At 43.5% G+C, this 21,304-nt stretch overlaps 1 protein-coding gene across 1 annotated transcript in view; it reads left to right on the forward strand.

Annotated features, from left to right (window-relative positions):
• Positions 1–812: 812 nt before the first annotated feature.
• The window catches only part of LOC306931686 (protocadherin-15-like), a gene marked incomplete at its 3' end in the record, with an annotated part of 360,480 nt that continues 339,988 nt past the window's right edge, over positions 813–21,304 (forward strand). Inside the window, exon 1 of the mRNA XM_079513231.1 lies at positions 813–1,083. The remainder of the gene's footprint in view (positions 1,084–21,304) is intronic.

Genomic DNA, 21,304 nt, shown 5'->3' on the forward strand with positions numbered 1-21,304 from the left:
GAGGCCCTGTGGGGGGGCGTGGTTTTTCATTTACTGTTTTCACTTATTTTTAATAATTCTTTTGGAAAAGAACCTCCTTCAGCGCCACTCACAAAGCGCCACAGTTAATATGATGTAAATGATGTATGATGGTGAAATGGTCCTTCCCAACGTACCGACAGAGACGATATCCTATCTGGTTTCCCAGAAGATGTCTGTGTCAGTAAGTGGAGCTTAAGCACCTTACTGACCGGTGTAATGCGATTACCCCCACCCAACAAACCCTCCCCCTCTCACCTCCTTTCACACGTCATGACTAGTTATCTCTTGAGAGAGAGCGATAGAGAGAGTTTTATTTTAGACTTTTATTTTATTCCCATTTATATTCAATATGCACATGCACATGTACATTGTTTCCACACTCCCACTTTTGCTTTGGCCATGCATTGAGAGAGAGAGAGAGAGAGAGAGAGAGAGAGAGAGAGAGAGAGAGAGAGAGAGAGAGAGAGAGAGAGAGAGAGAGAGAGAGAGAGAGAGAGCACCACCTGCTTTATTTTATTTTTTATTTATTTTTTAATTTCATTGATATTATGTTGATTGTCATATTTGTGATTGCACTTTGGCAACACTAGTAAAATGTCATGCTAATAATGCCTGTTGAATTGAATTGAATTGGAGAGAGAGAGTGAGAGAGAGAGAGGGGGAGAGAGAGAGAGAGAGAGAGAGAGAGAGAGAGAGCGAGCGAGCTCTGTCTGTCTGTGTGCACTTCTCTCTCGCATCGCTCTCAGTCTCAGTAGTATCCTGCATAGTGCACACACACCGCACAGTGCAGCCTGGACGGGTGAATTAAGTTGTGCAGTAACTCGTGGCCAAACTGGCCATACAAATGGGAGTCCCTCTTTAATAGAGCTCAGCTGCAGGCAGGTGGACTATATTAACAGCCGCGCACTTTATGGATGGATGTACAGTTCCTCCTCGGACTTCACTTATTATATTTTTATTAGCGACAGTCGATGCCCTTCGGATTTTAATTGGGAGCTGGCTTCTTGACCAAGGCAAGTCCGAATAGGATTTGTGTGCACAGGACTTTAGGAACTAAACATGGTAAGAGATGCATTCTTCCCCTTTTTAATATGTGTTTTGTTGTGTTCCGTTGCGACACAACAGAAACGTGACAGCACACATACTTGTATTATTGCGCTGGAAACGGTTCACGAATTGTCATCATTCAGCACGCAAGCCAGCCAGCGAAGACATGTTGATATTTGCACTGCGTAAAAGAGTAAAGTGTAATGCTTTTTACTCGGTAGTGTTTTCACTGTGTATCAGGAAGGTCCCAACAGCTGTGTGTCGTGAGCGTAATCAGCCTGTTTGAGTGAATATAACCCGCTGGCGTTTCGTAACGTTATATCCAGTCCCAACTGTACGCGACAGTCTGTGTGCCATAATCTCCTGTGAGTTTTAAAACACAGAGATGAGACCTGTATATACGCATGGGATTAAGGATGATATCCCATTAAGGCCACATGCTGTCACTGTCAGTAAACTACATGCTCGGCTGATGAGGGGGGACACACCGTGTTGGTGGTCCACAGAAATACAATATCAGGTCGTCACGTAGCCTAACGTATAATTGAAGAATATTATATCATTTTCTCACACACACCACACCACAATACAGCAGAGTAGACTATAGCCTATATATAGCTTAAATTGAAGAATACGAAATTCTTATTAAGAATACATATGCTCTAGTTTTCTGTTTTTCTCACACTGTATTGAGAATTAGATTCTTTGTATTCTTCAATTTCATGTCACGTCCACCTTGACAAAAGCTATCTGCTGAACCTTGGCTTGACTTCTCATTTAGGCTACCTGTGACATAGCATAGGTGTCTTGTTGAATATGATTACTTTATTATACCGGTATATACAATTGACATGCTGCAACTTGCAGGGCCCTTTTTATTATTTAATTTGTGTCATTCATCCTATTGAAGGCAGGGGTTCCTCTGTCGTGCTGTGTGGCGCACGCACGCACACACACACACACACACACACACACACGTGGAGGTGCTTGCCCCTCCTATGTCCAGCTTTGAGGGTTTGTGCACACACAAACATTGTTAACACAAACATTGAATGCCATTGACAATGAATGGCCAGCTTTGAGTGTTTGTGTAAACGGTGAACGCATACATTGAATACGAAGTTGAATTGTGTTTGGCCGGAATGAGGATATATGATAAGAGCGCCCCTTACTTCACACGTGTGTGATGTTTGAGCGGTGCCTCCGCTCTATTACGCAGCTATGTGTGTCTGTCTGTTATGTGTGTACGTGAGCACGGAAAGCTGCAACACTGTAACTCTGTTACTTCTTCTTGACCGTTTCGGACGTGGGGCGGTTCACCGGAACCGGGTCGGCCCCCTGGACGCGTTCCTGGGGGTCTCGATGTTGCCGAGACCCCCCGCGGACCCCCACCCGGCACAGTTGCACCACTCACTTCACACAGGTGTTTTTTTTTATCTCTGCCAGGCTGGAATGGCCAGGAGGCGTGGACTGCATGGTTCCCCCCCCCCCCCCCCCCCTAGTCTGTCTGTGGGCCTGTACAGACGAGGACGTATTCGGTGTTTCTGGGGCAAGTAATTAGCCGATCTACCCTTTTTGTCACACGGAGACGGCGTTTTGGGGGACTTTAACGGCTAATTTTGAAACTACCTTCCAGAGTGGGAAAGTTTGGAGACGCGACTTTCACGTCTCCGTGTGTACAGCGAATGCCGCCTAATTTGCTGAAACGGTGATGTCATAGTCCCCTCGCCCCTCCAAACTAACCAGTGTTAATGGTTTATTTCACCATAACCACTTACATATAAGTATCACAGCTATTTTATATTTGCACATAATGTCTATAAATCTCTTCTCCGAAAATAGCCGATCTGCAGCCCGCACGCATGCAAACCGTTGTTGAGATTGAGCAGGCATGCACGAGAGAGGAGTTGTGTGTGAGGAGCTGATCACAGATAGAGGGAAAGTGTTATATTTGGCCTATTATTTATGCTATATATTATTGACCGCGTCGCAGTCACAGTCACAGAGAGAGAGAGAGAGAGAGAGAGATGCTGCGTGTTAAAAAATAGAAGGGGCGCGCTCTCTCTCGCTCTCTCTCTCTCTCTCTCTCTCACACTATCTCTCTCTCTCTCTCTCTCTCTCTCTCTCTCACACTTACTTTGTGCTTGCTGCTGTTTTCAGAAGAATTAATCCAAGGTTTGTCATATATTATGGTTTAGTAGGCATACACTTTAGCTGGTCAGTCAGTGTGTGCAGACTCAGAGAGAGAAGCAGCACTGCTCTGCTCATTAAATTGATATGACGCATATGCGCATCTGATCAAGATAATTAGTTATTTGGCAACACCTGTGTGAAATACCAACGCTTTCATATAGCCTTTAGAATAAGCTTTTTCTTTTTTTGTGGCCATCTACAGGCCAGCCATGTGTACTGCATCTTTATCTTGAAAACGAAGCAGTTTACCGGTCTCGAGTGGACGTCGTACATAATTAACATAACCGCAATGTAGACGCAGTAAAGTTTTATATCGTTCACAAAACTTAGGCGGGGAACAGCCCGCGACGTCCTCGTGAAGGCAGCCCCACAGTGTGTGAATCTATGGGCTAATCTCTAAACAAGGAAGCGATAAAAGCGATTTCACTTCCACCACAAATGCTACAAATGTCAGTTTGTTGCCAACATTTAGATTTTTTTCTCCAAAAAATAGGCACAAATGGTCTTGTGAGTTGTGTGACAAATTCAATGGCTGCGAGACAGGGTTTTGATACCCCTTGCCTGTAGTTGCCTTCAAAATGTGTGCGGGCCTATTTCTTACAAAAAAATCACACTTGTGTGAAGTGAGGGACGAAAGATGTACATTTACTACCCTGAAACAAACATTAAACTCTATAGACTTGGCTTGCAAATGTTCCATGTCATCAGTCCCCCTAAACAAACAATAAAGTCCATCGACTTGGCTGGCAAACGATTTATTTTATTGGATCATGAACTCAACATCCAATCATACCCAGATTGGAGATATGTGTTGAGGGTCCTATAGAACGCACCACTGCTTTCACTCCTGCCCATATGGGGGAGTCGCCATCTGTTGTACAAACTCTAATTACTTACCATGATTAGGCCGCTATATCCCCCTGGGTCACACAAGAGTTTTTTTTGTGCCCAGCTTTCCGGTTTTGTGTGAACACAAACATTGACTTGTGATTGGCTGATCACCCCATAGCGATGATTTGATTGGCTGGGCAAAGTACATATTGAAGCTAAAAGTGAGGGCAGAAAAGTGAAGACGGGAAAAGTGATGACGCAAATTGTCATCGGCTGGAATGACATGATGTATAAGTCTAGCGCGCCCCTCACTTCACACGGGTGTGATTTCTTTTTTTTAATATTGGAATTTTCTATATAAAAATGTTAAATCAAATGTTGAATTGCCTGAGGAATATTGAAGTGGAGCTTAACGATGACAAACTAAACACGGAGAGAAGTTGAACCATTATGTACGTCACATTGTTTAAGACCATGCTTTTAAGACATTGATTAAACTGGCACTTTACACTGCTTTGTGCCAAGGGGGATATAGATACTGATTGATACCAGGCCTTTATAGCTTGTTTACCATTTTTATGGTCAGGAAGAAGGGAAGTCAGGGGAGCTCAAGGCATCTCCTGCTCACGGTGAACTAAAGTGGTTATGAAATGGGCTGATAAGTGAACCCGAACCATATGGCATGAATTAGGCAGAAGTGGAATTTATGTCCAGGAATAATTGAGTATCTCTTTCATGTCTAAAGATGGTTATGGGAAGCCTGGAGGGCACGGCTGTGCACACAGGTCGAACAGAAAATGAGACTAATCAGCCCAGCGGGTGTTCTGGTCTCTGATCTGCTAGATGTTCTGTAGATGCTTGTTGTAGATCGCTGCGGCTTTTTAAGCACCTGAATGGCTTTCTTTGAAATCCCACCTTAATGCCATAACCTAAGTTTCAATATTGAAATAATGGTTGGCAAGCAGCACACGTTTTGAAGGTGCCAACCGTGCATTGTGATCGCTGTACTAGTTTACATTTAGTTCATTAATCACCTCTTCATTATATAATGCCACACCACCAGGGAGATGTGTGTGATAAAACCCTAATTAAACCGGATCACAACACTCCCACGGGTGCTTAATGATGGCATCTTTGTCTGTTGGTGCATCAACACCTGTGCACAGGGGACACTGCCGCATGCAGTGATTGTTGATCTGAATACTCTTGGGGGGGGGGGGGGGGGGACAAATGCAACAACAAAGATTACTACAATATTGTCTGCAATAGAGCACCGAAGTCTGTCAATATCGGTAGAGGGCGCAAATCCACGGGTTCATGTACTTTCTTTTTATTTGCATTGTAATCCCCATAGGGGGATTTTAGACCGCCTTATATAAGAACTGTGTTTGAAAAATAGACATGTCATCCCGGCCGTTTCACTCATATGGATCTGAAGAATCAACTGACTGAGAGAAAACGCTATTGTTACTGCTACTGAAATAGTTACATTTTCTCTAGAAACAGACTATCATATATGAGTGACTGACGGTTGCAAACGAATCAAACGATACAGAGACACCTCCCTGAAAATAACGCAGAGACAGCTTGATTAAACGCTTAGGGCAGTATTATGCGTGTCTTAAGTACCAGGTCTTATTACTTAACTTAAGACCCGGAGGCGTGATCAATGCCATTTGGCTATTCTGAGTGGCCAAACAGCATTGACCATGCCTCCAGGTCTTAAGTTAAGTCATAAGACCTGGTACTTAAGACACGCATAATACTGCCCTTATATGCTTATACGAAATATGACCCCATGTTATTCTCCATAGAGAAATTACTTCCGTGAACCAGGCAGAACCAGGGGATGAGCGAGTGACGTCAGGACTTTGGCGCTCTATTCCCAGTCATTCATAACTGTAGATCTTTGTCTACGGGCCCTATCTTGCGTCAGCCTTTACCCCTTATCCCTAAACGTATTTGACATTTTTACATCTACATCGACACGTTGTGAGCTTGTAGATCGGCTATTTGAAGGGGTGGCGCCCTACAAGTCTGGAAAGTGCTGTTGCTCGAGTGTGACTTCTATTCCCTAGTCACCAAGTTGCTTGTCGCAGCACCGCACAGAAATACATTTCTGATTCTGATCTATACCAATGACTTCAATCAATGGCATCAATGGTCATTCCTGACACTGTTGTGACAGACAATGGTGTCCTTTTCAAAAAAGTGTTGAATGGTTGCCTGTTACGACCATGACGTTTTAATTAATGATGATAATAATGATCAATGATTTCATTGTGTTTTTGGCATTGAATATTGGAACATAGAATAGAAATGTATTTTCTTTGTGCCTTTTAGGTTTTGAAACAACACTTGCATAGGGCAGTTACAACACATAACTTAAATATATAGAGTAATGCCTAACATACTGACTAATTTTATACTTTCAAATATTGTTAAAAAAATTAATGAGTTATTTGGGGAACATTTTAAATGTATGAAAATGTTTCAGCATGGAAACGATTATGGAGATTATGCAAAAAGAAAATCAAAAATATGCGATTTGCCGAAATATGTACCGGCCTGTTGAGTGTTAAGATAGGGAAAGGGCATGTCCCGATGGTTTCCTCTCTGTTACATCAGTGGTGTCAGAAACATCTGAATTTTTTGGTTGAAGTAGGACAAGCCACAAGACACACGCACAACATTTCTAAAGGGTATTATTGTACATCAGGAAGGAGATGGATGCAAATTATGCAATACAAGATAAGTTGCGTTCAGCCGTTCACGCATGGCATTATTCTAACAAAGTGCTTCGCTATCATGACTTACTTATCATCCTGCACATGTGACTCTGTTCATATGCACAATGGATACCCCAGGGAAACTTTTCCAATATTATTTGATAAGACACTCGTGGGTAGCGATGCCTGAAATAATTCCGGTCCGCCTGTGATGGTGAGAGAGAGACTCTGGGTGGGGGAGCTCTCTTGTCTCTTCTCTATCCAGCAGCCCCCCTGGAGTTTCAATTTCCACCGGCGTTCTTCCACAGATTAGGGGGTGTGCAGTGTGATGCAACCTTCCCTGGCGTGCACCCACACCACACCACCCCACCTGCCACCTCCCACTCTCCCCCACTATGGGAATGCACTGCAAAGTGGGGTACAAAGTACTCAATTCCTGTACTTGAGTCAAAGTCTCTTCTCTTTTCTCGTTCTTTTCACTGTCTATGGACTGCGCCCCAGGTCAGTGTAATTCATCGATTGGAGTATCTAAAAGATACTCCTGGACTCAACTCCAAGTGAAAGTTGATCTGTGAAATTTGTATCCGAGTTAAAGTACTGGAGTAGCCTACTTGTTTTAAAACAATTACATCATATATATTATAAAGTACAGATTAATTTTAATATGCATTATCAACATGTAAAGAACGTAACAACAATGTCAATAATAGTGAGAATAGCAAAATTATATAATTTACATTATATTATACAACGTACAATACTCAAGTCAAGTACAGATGCTCAAAAAATGTAGGCTGTACAACAGCAAGTCACTCACTCAAGTAACTCAAGTAAATTTATTCTGTTACTGTACTGCCCACCACTGCGTACTGCACAGTGTGGGAGCGCCATTAACAGATCAGTATCTCAGCATCAGATTCTCAGAGATAGTAAAAGTCTCCACTCTCTGCTGCACCGCCTGTGGTGGTATCAAACGTGGAACACGGGGATCATTAGAGTTGTATCAGTGGGAGGGGCTGCATGCAGTGCAAATGGCAGAGCGGTTGAGCTGGGGGCGGGCCGGGCATGGTTCACATTCAGGGGTCTTCAACCGTTTTTTCAGACCAAGGAGCCCTTAGCTGAATAGCCCTGGGTGGGTATCGATTGGGTTTTATCTGATGCCACGCTCCCGGTGTCTAAACTGTGCCAGAACCGATACTTTTTGCCATGGCCAATTTCTACAATGTTGTACTAAACAGCTGCTATACTGTTATTTATTTATTAAAAAAAATTGTGGCTTTCGCCTTTTATTTTATATTTTTTATAGAGGGACAGACAGTAGGCTCGCAGGAAATGGGGGAGAAAGATGGGGGAGTGACATGCAGTAAAAGCCGTCTGGATCGGGAGTCAAACCCGCGGCACACTGCCAGACTCGGACTACCGTCCAAGGTGCCTGGACCGCTGAGCCACGGCCCAGGCCTGTTATTTATTTATTTTGGTGTCTAAACGATGCCAGCACTGATACAAAAACAAATCTGTCAATGACATTGAGAACGAAAATACGCTTGGATGCACCTGGGACGTATCCTCAGTGATGTATCCCAAGGTCATCAGGGTTTCGGGTCTCGCGAACATCATACCCAGCCGGGGTGATCAAGTCCCGACTTACGTCCCAGTAGCTACCCTCGATCAGACCCACTAGGGAAATACCAGGGCCACACAATCCGTTGGATCCACTCCGGAACTACTACTACTACTACTATTCTGGCATGTGTAGGGACTAGGATCTGTGAGTTGACTCCTGTACGGGCCCCTCCTACGTCCCACCAGGTCCACTCCTGCTCTCACCAGGAGTACCGCCAGGACCTGTGTGTTGCAGCAGACTCCCAGTACCAGACACTTCATTTAGGAGTGGTGGTTTCTTGAGCCGCAATGGTTCTGCAGGCTCCACCTGGGCAACGGTGGTACTGCAGGCTCTGCTTGTGGCTCGAATGGCCACAAGCAGAGCCTGCATCCTCACGGAGGATGCAGGCTGGGGCGCCAACCCATACTGCTCCCGGGGTGCCGTCTACATTCCGGCTGTCACCCGTCTCTCCGGTGGTGTCTTTATTTCTTTCTCTTTTTAAACAATTTTGTACTACACCACTATATGTTGTGCTGATTCTAGATCAGCCTAAATCATCAAATGGTACCTATTCGGTACTATACTACTATACGTTATCGGTAGCATTGCATGTGGTGATACCGGTTCTAGTATGGTACCGGTTCTCGGTACTCAACCATATAGCCAAGGGTGAGATGAAGCAGGGACCCCCACAGGCCACACTACTGTATAAAAGTGTGTTGCAGATGAAACTACTTTTCCATATGGCTTCATAGACAGTGTTTGACTGCACTGTCCTCCATCACATTAATTACTTCTGACGGAATCCCCTCCCTCATGTACTTTATCGATATGAAACTGTCTTGCTGAAAATCAACATTAAACACTGTTGCTAGGCAACTAGGGGTGAAACGATATAGTAACTGCATCGAAAAATGTATTTTAATTTCAAGAAGAAAGTATATCGAAATGAAAACGGCAACATTGACTATGTATCGTTTTGCAATGCAAATAATCGGTATCAAATCGTTTTGCTATGCAAATAATCGATTGTATCATTATTTGTGCGGGGTATTTTGCAATTCTTTGAAGAAAAAAGAAAAAGAGGGCTTTAATTATTTAGTTTAAAATAATGTCAATGTAGTTTAAATAGTTACTATATCGATTTCAAATCATTGAATCGTATCGTATCGCCATAATGAACCAATATCGTCCATGTATCGTATCGTCAACCATGTATCGTGATACGTATCGTATCGCTGTTAAAAGGTATCGTTACACCCCTATAGGCAACACCTTCGTCAGCACCAGGTTTTTTGCGCACGGCCCCATGGAGCTCCAGTCCATTCAAAGTAGGATCTATTATCTCTGAAACTACGAGCACGGTCGGTCTGTGGTTATGATGATCCATCCGAGGTTCAGATGTGATTTTGTGACTTTTTTATCCTCACATATTACCGTTTCTGGCGAAAGATAAACAACGTGAGCTACTGCTAACACAAGCCGATTCTTACAATGGAGGTCTGTGAGCGAGTAACCTGGATGTGAAAACATGGTAATCTGCTGTATTCTGCATGTTACAGCTAACTGGCCTCTGTCGCCAACTTGCGGCAGACAATTGGTTAATGTTTATTTTGTTTTTTATTTATTTTTTTATTTTTTTATTTATTTACACATAATCTTTTCCATTAATATGTTGGATTCATGCTTATGTGACCACTTAAACCATCAATACTTTGTAAACTTGGCCTGGCTCTTTGTTTCCTCTCCACACCAAACCTATCAGCCGGAAATAGCCCAATCCGCAAGCTCACATCGTGTCGCACTGTTGCATTTCCCAATTATTTCCTGTGCTCCTGTTACTTTGGATGATCTTACCATGGTTTTGCAGCTATATAGCGCTGCGTCCACAACTGCAAGTGCCGTCTTCAAACATGACTTATTCCATAAGCGTGTGCACTGGAGTACACTACACATGCTGAAGGCTGCATGTTCCTATCATGCTGGTTCTTTTACTTTGAATTCCATGCACAGACTAACCTATATCAGCATGTTGACACGCTTTGGCTGCATGCTCTAATAACATCATTATTATTTTCATGTCCATTTGGACAGATAAGTGGGCCACTTCGCCAATTAAATTAATGGTTTGTGTTCCCGGTCCGACCCTGTGCAATCGTAATTGACACGAGGCGTTCTCCCTCTGTGTCCTGCAAGTAGCCATGCAAGGTTTCCACCTGACAGTGACGATAATGTAGAAGGAAATCTATTTTCCTACTACATTAACCAATTGAGACCTGAGGCCGAATCTACAAATGTCTTCTCAGTCCAGTTTTGTTGCTATAGTGGTGCTTTAACACATTTTGGGCGGGAACCCCTTTTGGTGTTTTAAACATTATGTTATAATTTAGCTATTGAAAAATAGCAGATCTACAAGCTCATAGCGCGCCACCGAGTGGCGCGCTACGAGCTTGTAGGTCTGCTATTTTTGAAAAATCATAAAAATGTGGCGCAAATCATTGAATATATATTCTTTCAAAGTGAATGTTTTAAACTCAGGTCTAAATGGGTTAAATGTTTTCATGTCAACATCAACCCCCATCTCAAAATATGTTGTTCCTCCAGGGACCCCCTTGGGACCAGGGACCCCCAGGGACCCCCTTGAAGCAAATATGTTGTTCCAGACCAGGGACCCCCTTGAAGCAAATATGTTGTTCCAGACCAGGGACCCCCTTGAAGCAACATGTTGTTCCAGACCAGGGACCCCCTTGAAGCAAATATGTTGTTCCAGGGACCCCCTTGAAGCAAATATGTTGTTCCAGGGACCCCCTTGAAGCAAATATGAGTTCACTTGAAACGATATTTAAAATGTCAAGACTTTTCCAAAATAGCAGATCTAGCAGCTCTACGAGCTTGTACATTTTTTTGAATAGCTAAAGTATGCTAAATGCTAAAGTGTGCCATATCTAAAATGACACAGCTGCTTTCCCGGTTTTATTGGGTTAACGGTTAACACAGAAGAAAATGTTTTCAATTGACATTTTTAAGATGTACAAGGCCATTTATGTGGAGGGGGGCATTCAAGCCAGTTAGACGGATAACTGATAATTCATTTAGCTAACAGTCTGAGGGCCTTTTATATAGTGCTCAGCACAGGGAAGCCCTGCAATTATTAGACTGTCTTTGCCTTGCCCCCGCCCCCAACCCATCTCTCTTTATCTAGTTGTGAATGATCAAGACATAAATTGGCGGAGACTGGAGTGTTCTTTATGAATAATTGAAGAACACAATAAGTGTACACACGAGGGAGGTCCTCCACCACGATCTCATCTCAACGCGCAATGTCTTTTTGGGAATTTGAAAAAAAGAGAGAGCAAAAAATTAAGCTATAATCTCAAGTATTGATTCCTTGTTGTGAGAAACCAACCTTGCAGCCATATGGTGTGTTGGGAAAACAAATCTGTGTTAATGTGCTTTAAGGAGGCGGGAGTTAGAAGTTATTGGAACACTCAAATGTGCTTTTAGAGAGCTAAAGCCAATGAGTCAAGCAAAAGTCAGAATGGAGAAGTGTAGAGTACGCAAGTCCTCTTATCTGTAGTGAGTTAAGCAGTGCGATTGAGAGTGCGTAGGCCTAAAAGAAAGGAATTTGAAACAGAAAATAGTGTATAGGCTGTGGAAACTTGGTTGGCTTGGTTTATAATGTAACTTAATTGCGGTGAAATTACATACTGAACTTTTCAAGGGTGGAGGTGGACTGGTGAGTGAGAAAGGCTATGTCTTTAGTCATTTCAAAGAGTAAGCTTTCCCTCGGCACTATTCATAAAAGATGAGGCAGTGCCATTTTGGTACAGCATTTTCTGCTGGGGAGTTTCGTACCTGGAGTCCAGCACTTTAATCAATTCCAGCAATTTAATCAGTCTTTCTCCCCCTGTGCTCTGGGCAATCCTGTCTTTTGCTATAAAGTAAAGAAACGGCACTCGTTATATCCTCCATGCTCCTTTTTGATCGCTTCCCTTATGGCGGCTGTGGCTCAGGAGGTAGAGCAGGTCGTCCAATGATCCATGGGTCGGCGGTTCGAATCCTGGCTCCTCCTGTCTACATGTCGAAGTGTCCTTGGCCAAGACACTGAACCCCAAATTGCTCCCGATGTGCTGGTTGTTACCTTGCATGGCTTCCGCTGCAATCGGTGTATGAATGTGTGTGTGAATGGGTGAATGTAATGCACAATCTATGTAAAGCGCCTTGGATAAAGGCGCTATATAAATGCACCATTTACCATTTATGGTGCAATGGCCATAAAAGACAACACAATTGATTGTTGTTTTGATACAGTCCTGCTGGCCTACACTGGACAGAACGTGGTTGTTTTGGTACAGTCCTGCTGGCCTACACTGGACAGAACGTGGTTGTTTTGGTACAGTCCTGCTGGCCTACACTGGACAGAACGTGGTTGTTTTGGTACAGTCCTGCTGGCCTACACTGGACAGAACGTGGTTGTTTTGGTACAGTCCTGCTGGCCTACACTGGACAGAACGTGGTTGTTTTGGTACAGTCCTGCTGGCCTACACTGGACAGAACGTGGTTGTTTTGGTACAGTCCTGCTGGCCTACACTGGACAGAACGTGGTTGTTTTGGTACAGTCCTGCTGGCCTACACTGGACAGAACGTGGTTGTTTTGGTACAGTCCTGCTGGCCTACACTGGACAGAACGTGGTGGTCAGTAGGGCTGGGGCGGTATGGGAGTTTTATTACCGCGGTTATTGTCGGCCCCCATACCGCCGGTGTGGCGGTAATTACCGCCCCCCCCCCCCCCCCCCCCCCCCCCCCCCCCCGCGCGAAAAAAAAAATCCTCCGGTTTTATAGTGTTATTCAGTCCGGTGGAACACCGTGTACGGAGATGTATAGAGCAGCTCAGCACAATCCGGTAAAACACCGTGTACGGAGATGTATAGAGCAGCTCAGCACAATGTATGCACCGCGGACCCCAGATGTCATTTTTTTATTCGATTTAATGGCGGTTTTATAAAGGTCCCGTCGTTTACTTATCACCTATGCTGCTGCTTTACTTTTAAGGAAGCCAGACAATACCTGTAGCCTACAAAGATTAACAATAAAGAACTTGAAGTTTACTTTAACGTGAACCTCGTCTGTCTTTACTGATACTGAATGGACCTCATCAATGAACATTTAACATGACATCACTTTCTGGCAAAAATAAATGATTATCATGATTCACCATGTTATTATGATGCCACGGTAGCCTCGCAAGTTTTATTGCTCGTTTTATTTACCTGCTGATGTTTGCTCGTCTCGTAGTCACGCTGCAAATCATCGTTCCAAATGTTTATATTCCAACGCGGTATAGTAAAGAAATTGCAGGGCCATCCATGATCATGACATTAATGTAATCCGTGAAAGATTATTTGGAAAGTCTCGTCTCAGATAAAAAAAAACATTTTGCAGATCAAACTGTCGTATTTGTTTGCGACAGTGCCGTCTTCCGTGACCGTCACGTGAATCGACGCCGGAAATGGCAGATCTCCAAGCTCGGAGGTGAGCTTGTAGATCAGCTTTTTTGACAGGTGATACGCAGGTATTACATTATAATGGTGATGTACTCCGAGCCAAGCTATTTCAAATCAATCCATTCAACATGAACAAACCTGTGAATGCTATAGGTGCGATACCGTGCGAAATATAAATAGCTCATTAAGTCGAAAAAAGAAAAGAGCAATTCCATAGACCATGCGATTCTTGGGAGATGGTAAAATGTCGCCATCTACTGCTTATTTCATATAAGCAGTAGATGGCGACATTTTACCAGTAAAGTAAAGTTTTGCCAGTTGACGTTCTTTAGGCTATACAAAACATTATACACTGTCTGTAATTGTATACTGGAGATATTTACATTAAAGTCATTAACATGAACCAACAATTTCCAAATACGATTTATTCATAGCCATTAGCCATTGAACAGCAGCACAACAATAATGCAGATTGCAAAGTCAGTCACAGTCTCACAACAATTCTTTGAAAAAAGAATTATTTCAGTGCAAAAATATGTTCAAGCACAAACAAACAAAACAAAAAACAGCCATTTAGGCAATATAGTGCAATGCTCTGCTGTAGTGTGTAGTGCAAATTCACAGTATAATGTTATTCACAGTATAACAAGTAAAGTAGTAAGTTAAGTAAGTAAATAAAACAGTAAGTAAATAAAATGGAACAAATATGTTCCAAGTTATATGTTCCAAATATGTTCCAAGAACATATGTCCTTGAGACCTTGACATGAAATAGCCCAAGTAACTAGGCACACAAGGCAGCTTTGGCTGCTCTTTTTCAAGTAAAGTAGTAAGTAAGTAAGTAAATAAAATGGAACAAATATGTTCCAAGAACATAATATGTCCTTGAGACCTTGACATGAAATAGCCCATCCTAACTAGGCACACAAGGCAGCTTTGGCTGCTCTTTTTCAAGTAGTAAGTAAGTAAACAAGTAGTAAGTAAGTAAGTAAATAAAACGGAACATATGTTCCAAGAACATATAATGTCCTTGACATGAAATAGCCCATCTAACTAGGCACGCAAGGCAGCTTTGGCTGATCTTTTTCTAGCCTCACGCTCACTTTTCAGGTTTCTTGCCAGGCAAACCAACATGTTGACTTTTTCTGGCTTAAGGCAGGCCCTCATTGGTGTCACCACCCTGCCAGCAGCACTGAACACACGCTCCGACGCAGTGCTTGTAGCACATACGGTCATGTACTTTCTGGCAAGCTTGGACAAGAGAGGGAATCTGGCCTCATTGTGCTTCCACCAGATGAGCGGATCATCATGATCATCAATGGCTTCCTCCTGGATATATCTCGTGAGCTCTGTGTCTGCACGGATTCTCTTGGGGATCGGAATGGAGGCCCTTTGTTTCCGTTGGCTCAGAAGGTCAGCCAGAGTCCTCTTTTTGATAGGAGGTGGTGCACGTGGAGGGGCATCATCATCATCATCTCCATCTGAGGCCCTGGCCCTGGGCATGGCACCATCATCATCACACCTGAGCCTCTCTTCGTCAGCCATTTCGGCTAATATCTCTTCGAGTATGACATCTTTCACTTCATCAGCTGGGATGCAGCCCTTGTGTCTGGGATCAAGAAACGATGCCTTTGCCAACAAATGCTGTAGTTTAGGGTCTGCGTACTTCGCATTCAAGACATCAAGCATCTTCTTCCTCAGGTTTATCGTTAACTCGGTGTCTTGTGGCTCAGTCGTTGCGAGAATTTCCTCGTTTAACAGCTGCAACACTGGTTTCACAGAAGAGCCTGTGACTGAGTTCTCCTCAGAGAGGGAATCTGTGAATTCAGCTACTGGCTTCAGTGCTGTATTTATTGACTCCAGCACACCTTTGCTCTGCCACTTAGGAACGTTGTTGAGGCTTTTCTTGTCACCCTCCAACGCCTTTTCGATGGCTGGCAGTTGGTCCAAAATGCGTTGTACCATTTTCTGTGTAGAACCCCACCTGGTTTGGCAATCCTGTGGGAAAAAAACAAAAAAAACAGCAAACAGCATTAGTAAAAGCAAAAGTAGTATTAGATCCCCTACTAATAAATTAATAGAAAGCTGTTTGATCATTTACACATGATAATGATGATACAACACAAAAACAGGGACATGACTGTAGTCGTTAAAATGCCTATAGAGGGCGCTATGAGCCTGTTCTGCGTCAGGCCAGGTGACGAGCAGAGTTTAATGTTTATTTTGTCCGTGTTTGTTTTACATCACCCAACCATAGCAACATGAGTTAATATATTAGCGCCCCTCACTTCACTCGGGTGTGATTTTATTTAACGTATATACTTTTATTTTTTTGCATTTGCTCATTGTATCACTTTGAGATTCCCATTATTATATTAGGCCTATATATTTAATAAAATACGTCGATAACTATTGACTATTGATTAAGAAATATGAAATTAAGAACAACTTTAACTCACCATGACTAAACCTTTGGCAGGAGTTTCAAGGTTTGGGTTGAGGTCCTTCAGTGTTTCCCTGAGCTTTTTCTTTTTTTTCCAGCTTTTTGAAAAGGTTCTCACGAGACCTTTGCACATGCCGAGTGCTCGGGATGTCCTGGCATCCTCCGCCTTCAATGCATTGGTTACAGCCAAATGCAAATTGTGGCCAAAGCAGTTTAGCCATGTCCACCCAAGGTCTCGAATAGCAGCAACTATGTTGGCTCCATTATCCGTAGTAATGCAAGCCAGTCGCTTCTCATCCAGTTGCCAGCGTTGGAGGGCTTCTCTGAGGGCTTCAGCCAAATGTACTGCAGTGTGGCTTTCTGGTAGAAACTCTGTCTCCAAGCACTTCACTTTTAACACCCACTCTTTGGTCAAGTAGTGTACCGTAAGGCTCATGTAGGGCATCATGTTTACGCTTGACCACAAATCGGTTGTCAACGAGTAGAAGGAAACGTCCTTCAGCTCCTGCTCGACATCTTCTCTCATCGCATCATACAAACCCGGCACTGCTTTCCCAGAAAAGTATTTTCTGTCAGGTAGTGTATATTGTCTGTCGAACGTGTACAACATGTCCATGAATGCCCCTTTATCCACGGTGCGAAATGGTACGGTTTCTTCAGCCAAGTAGCGTACCACGCTGTCGGTGAGCTTACGCCATCGGTTGCTGTCTCGCTCGTATTTTGCCACTCTAGCATAGGACTCGGAGACTCCTAGCTGTCGCCTGCTATGTCCTTCATTTCCAGAAGACTGAGTAGAACTGCTTTCGCCGCCATCGGCGCCGTGCTTCGACTCAGCAAACTTTGCAGGATGGCTTACTCTGAGATGCGTCCTGGGGTTTGTTGTATTTCCACGACGAGCAGAAATCTTGGCGCAACAGATGCGGCAAATGACCTCATCCACATTTTTTGGCTTGCCGTTGTCGTCTGGTATAAACCCAAAATATTTCCAAATAGACGCTGTGACATTTGGCTTAGTAATCAATTTAGTTATATCGACAACAACACCTCCACCTCCAGTTGCCATTGTTTGTTTGGAGAGGAGAAACACGTTGAGCGGAAGTTGACTGGATTGGTCGACTCAACTCAGACAGGCAGTGGCACACACAAGAAACCCCCCATACGTTTTATAATGGACTGTCCCTGTCCGTGTCTTGCTCAATATAACTGATTTACAAGCTAACACTGCCTCGAGTCGAGAGGCGATCTGAGCTTGTGGGTCTGCTATTAAGGAGCCGACACAATCCCGCCCCCGAACGCGAAGCCAATACCATACAGGTTAGCCTAGTCTAGCATCATGATTCATGATATGTTCATAAATAATCAGACACTAAACAATGATACTTGTTTATTATGGTAAACTTTTGTTTTAATTTTATACAACACCATATGCACCCGTAGGCCTATATAAAAAAAGTTTAAATAAATTATATTAAAAAAAAATATATATATATCTTTTTTTTTTTTTTTTTACCGCGGTAATGAACCCGACACCGCGGTATGCGTTACATACCGGCGGTATGGCGATATTGCGGTTATTGCACCCAGCCCTAGTGGTCAGACTTAACGGCAACTTGATAAGCATTGCCAAACTCTCGCTGTGGTTGCTTGGGCATTTACTTAAGTACTGTACTTTAGTACAATTTTGAGGTATTTGTACTTTGCGTGTGTATTTTTTAAATTTCCAATAATTTTACTTATACTCCACCTCAGATCAAAATATTTTCCGGTATATTGTGTGTGTGTGTGTGTGTGTGTGTGTGTGTGTGTGTGTGTGTGTGTGTGTGTGTGTGTGTGTGTGTGTGTGTGTGTGTGTGTGTGTGTGTGTGTGTGTGTGTGTGTGTGTGTGTGTGTGTGTGTGTGTGTGTGTGTGTGTGTGTGTGTGTGTGTGTGTGTGTGTGTGTGTGTGTGTGTGTGTGTGTGTCTTTTTTGTACTTTTAACCAAGTACATTTTGAATTCCGGACATTTACTTGTAACAGAGTATTTCTATATTGCAGTATTGATACTTTTACTCAAGTAAAAACATTAGAGTACATTTTCCACCACTGCTTGAACGGAACAGCTCAGTGTCACATTTTGCTGAGTTACCTCCTTGGCCCATCGCTCCAGTGGTTTACGAGATTAGCCACACACACACACACACACACACACACACACACACACACACACACACACACACACAGACCCTCTTCTAAATGGCTCGGGTCCCAAAATGCGCAAAATGTATATAGTAGTCGACCCAGTACTGGGAAACTCATTTTTGATTTTTGCATTGGCTAATCCAACAGCATTTGTAGAATCGGCCTCATGTCTTAAAGGAAGTAAAGCCCAGTCTGTCTCAGTTGGTAAATAAAGATGAACTGGCAGATCATGCAGTCATTTATCACTGGCATTATATCCCGACTCCCCAGGTGACAGGATTTTAGCTGTCTCGGCTTTGTGGGCAGGGTTTTGGCAATAGTGTGTAGAAAAGGCTTTGAAGCGGAGAATAATGAAACGCCTTTAAGGGAATTAATCACATCTGTTGAAGATCACATCACCTTTTTACACGCTCTGAAAGTTACAGTAGTCTGAATGCATTTGGCAACGCAGGTGTGCACGTGAGCCCTATGCTCACGCGCGTGCGTTTCCCCTCACGTAATGTGCATGCATACAAATGCACATGCACGGACATGCACGGACACACACACACGCGCGCGCACACACACACTAGATCCTTCATTAGCTCTTCGCTTGTCTGCATAACGAGGCGTGTGGGTTCAAAGAGTCAGTGAGCCATCTAGCAGCACGGCAGCAGCAGCAGAGTGTCTGTGTGTGTGTGAAGCTAAGGCTTCATTGAAGTTATCTTCACTGTCGCGCGGAAACCGCGTATGTCACAACTTTTACTTTCCAGGAAATGGGGGGGGGGGGACCCGTGTTCGTGTGGATCCACCATAGATATTACTTAGTCACAAGCTATTGTTGAAACATTTCATTGGTTTCAATATTTCTGATTACCACAGACAGAAGAATTAAAACACCCCAAGTGTGTGTGTGTGTGTGTGTGTGTGTGTGTGTGTGTGTGTGTGTGTGTGTGTGTGTGTGTGTGTGTGTGTGTGTGTGTGTGTGTGTGTGTGTGTGTGTGTGTGTGTGTGTGTGTGTGTGTGTGTGTTGAAGGATTGCTCTGTGACATGGCTTCAAATGGAGCACTAGCTCTGCTCATTGGGGGTTTTATCAGTTGGTGTGTGGAGGGGGAAAAAAGAGACTGGCACTTGTGGCTTTTATGCCACCGTTCTCCATTGATGCTTTTCATGCTTACACACACACACACACACACACCGGTGCTCCAGACTAGCACTTGACACCGGTGTGATGTCACCTTTTGTCAGCTGACAACATGAATGGTTACTTGATGATTAATGAATTGACCTATTTACAATTAGAGATGCATAATAATAATTAGTAATGTAACGTTGTCCTGTGTCACGTGCAGTAGTTTCCTGCTCTCTGTATGTGATTTTTTTCACTGTTCATTTTCATATTTTGGTTGCAAAAAAAACAAAAGTCCCCATCTCCCACCAAAACAAACGATGAAATCACCAAAATGCAGTGAGGGCAGTGTGTTTTGTAGGTAAACACCACCACACTGCTCCAGTGGCTGACTGCTGGGGTGTAGAGGGAAATGATTGGGTAAAATGGTATGTGAACACAGGGCAAAGTCACATACTGTGCCATTAACCCATTTTGACCTGAGATCAGATTCTAAAAATGTCTTCTACATCCTGACAGTTTTCTGAAAAAGCTATGTTTCTATGTCAGTCGTTCTTTGATTTTTCAAAAATAGCAGACCTACAAGCTCGTAGCACGCCACTCGGTGGCGCGCTATGAGCTTGTAGGTCTGCTATTTTTCAATAGCTAAAGCATAACATAATGCTAACACCAAAAGTGGTTCCCGCCCAAAATGGGTTAATAAAGAATAAGGATTAGGAGCATCTGCTTTATGCCTATATTGAATAAAATCAAACAAACAAACGATGAGTCATATTATAGCAGAAGCCTCGGAAACCCAGACGTTTTTATTTCCAGGGAGAAAAAAAAAGTCTGGCGCCGAGTCCACTTCAATTTGGCATAGAGTAGCGCAAACGTCGCTCACTCTCTGCTGATTTCTGATCGTCTGCACCTTTTTTAAATTGACGCGCGCACACACACACACACGCACACACTCCTCTCTCTATGTCGCTCTAATTAATTAGTCCCATGTCCAGCAACTGTGCCAAGTTTCTCCCGGCGGATCCTGTCGGGAGCTGCTTATTAGGGTTTAATCCCGGGATCCGGGCTTCCCAGGTACAGCGCACAAAATTTCCTGCCGGGAAATGGCTTCGGGACCCGTCGTCCCGGAGGGTTTTTTTTTTTCGGTCTGCAATGCCGTCAGCCCGTTGATCAATCTCACTCACACACAAGAGTCATTACCGTATTTTTGAACCCACATTAATGAATGAAATGCCCCCTGTAGCACAATTGCGCAAATGAACCTCAGCTGTGTGGAGCTCAGCTGATTTCATTCCACAATGGCGAGGCGCACAAACTGATGACTTTTCATTTAAATATTAAAACATTTAAACACATGTTTGGCTCTGCATTAGCTATCCAACTTAATTTAACTTTGCATTTGTTTAATATGTTGATAAGAGCATGGGATTGTCTGTGAGGGAAGGTTTAGTTGTAGCCTGTACTCCATCGCACTTCGTGCATGTGTTTTATGTGTCCAAAATAACAGATTTGCAAGCTGTGAACACGCATTGAAACGGCAGCATGTATTTTTGTTTTTTGGGGGGTAGCCAACCCGCCGCACGTTACGCATTGGAACTAGCCGTGCAGGGTTTGAGAGGCTGATTGATGTAAAGCGTAAACTTACAGT

This window comes from Electrona antarctica (assembly GCF_951216825.1).
Source record: "Electrona antarctica genome assembly, chromosome: 10".
NCBI classification, from domain to species: Eukaryota; Metazoa; Chordata; class Actinopteri; order Myctophiformes; family Myctophidae; genus Electrona; species Electrona antarctica.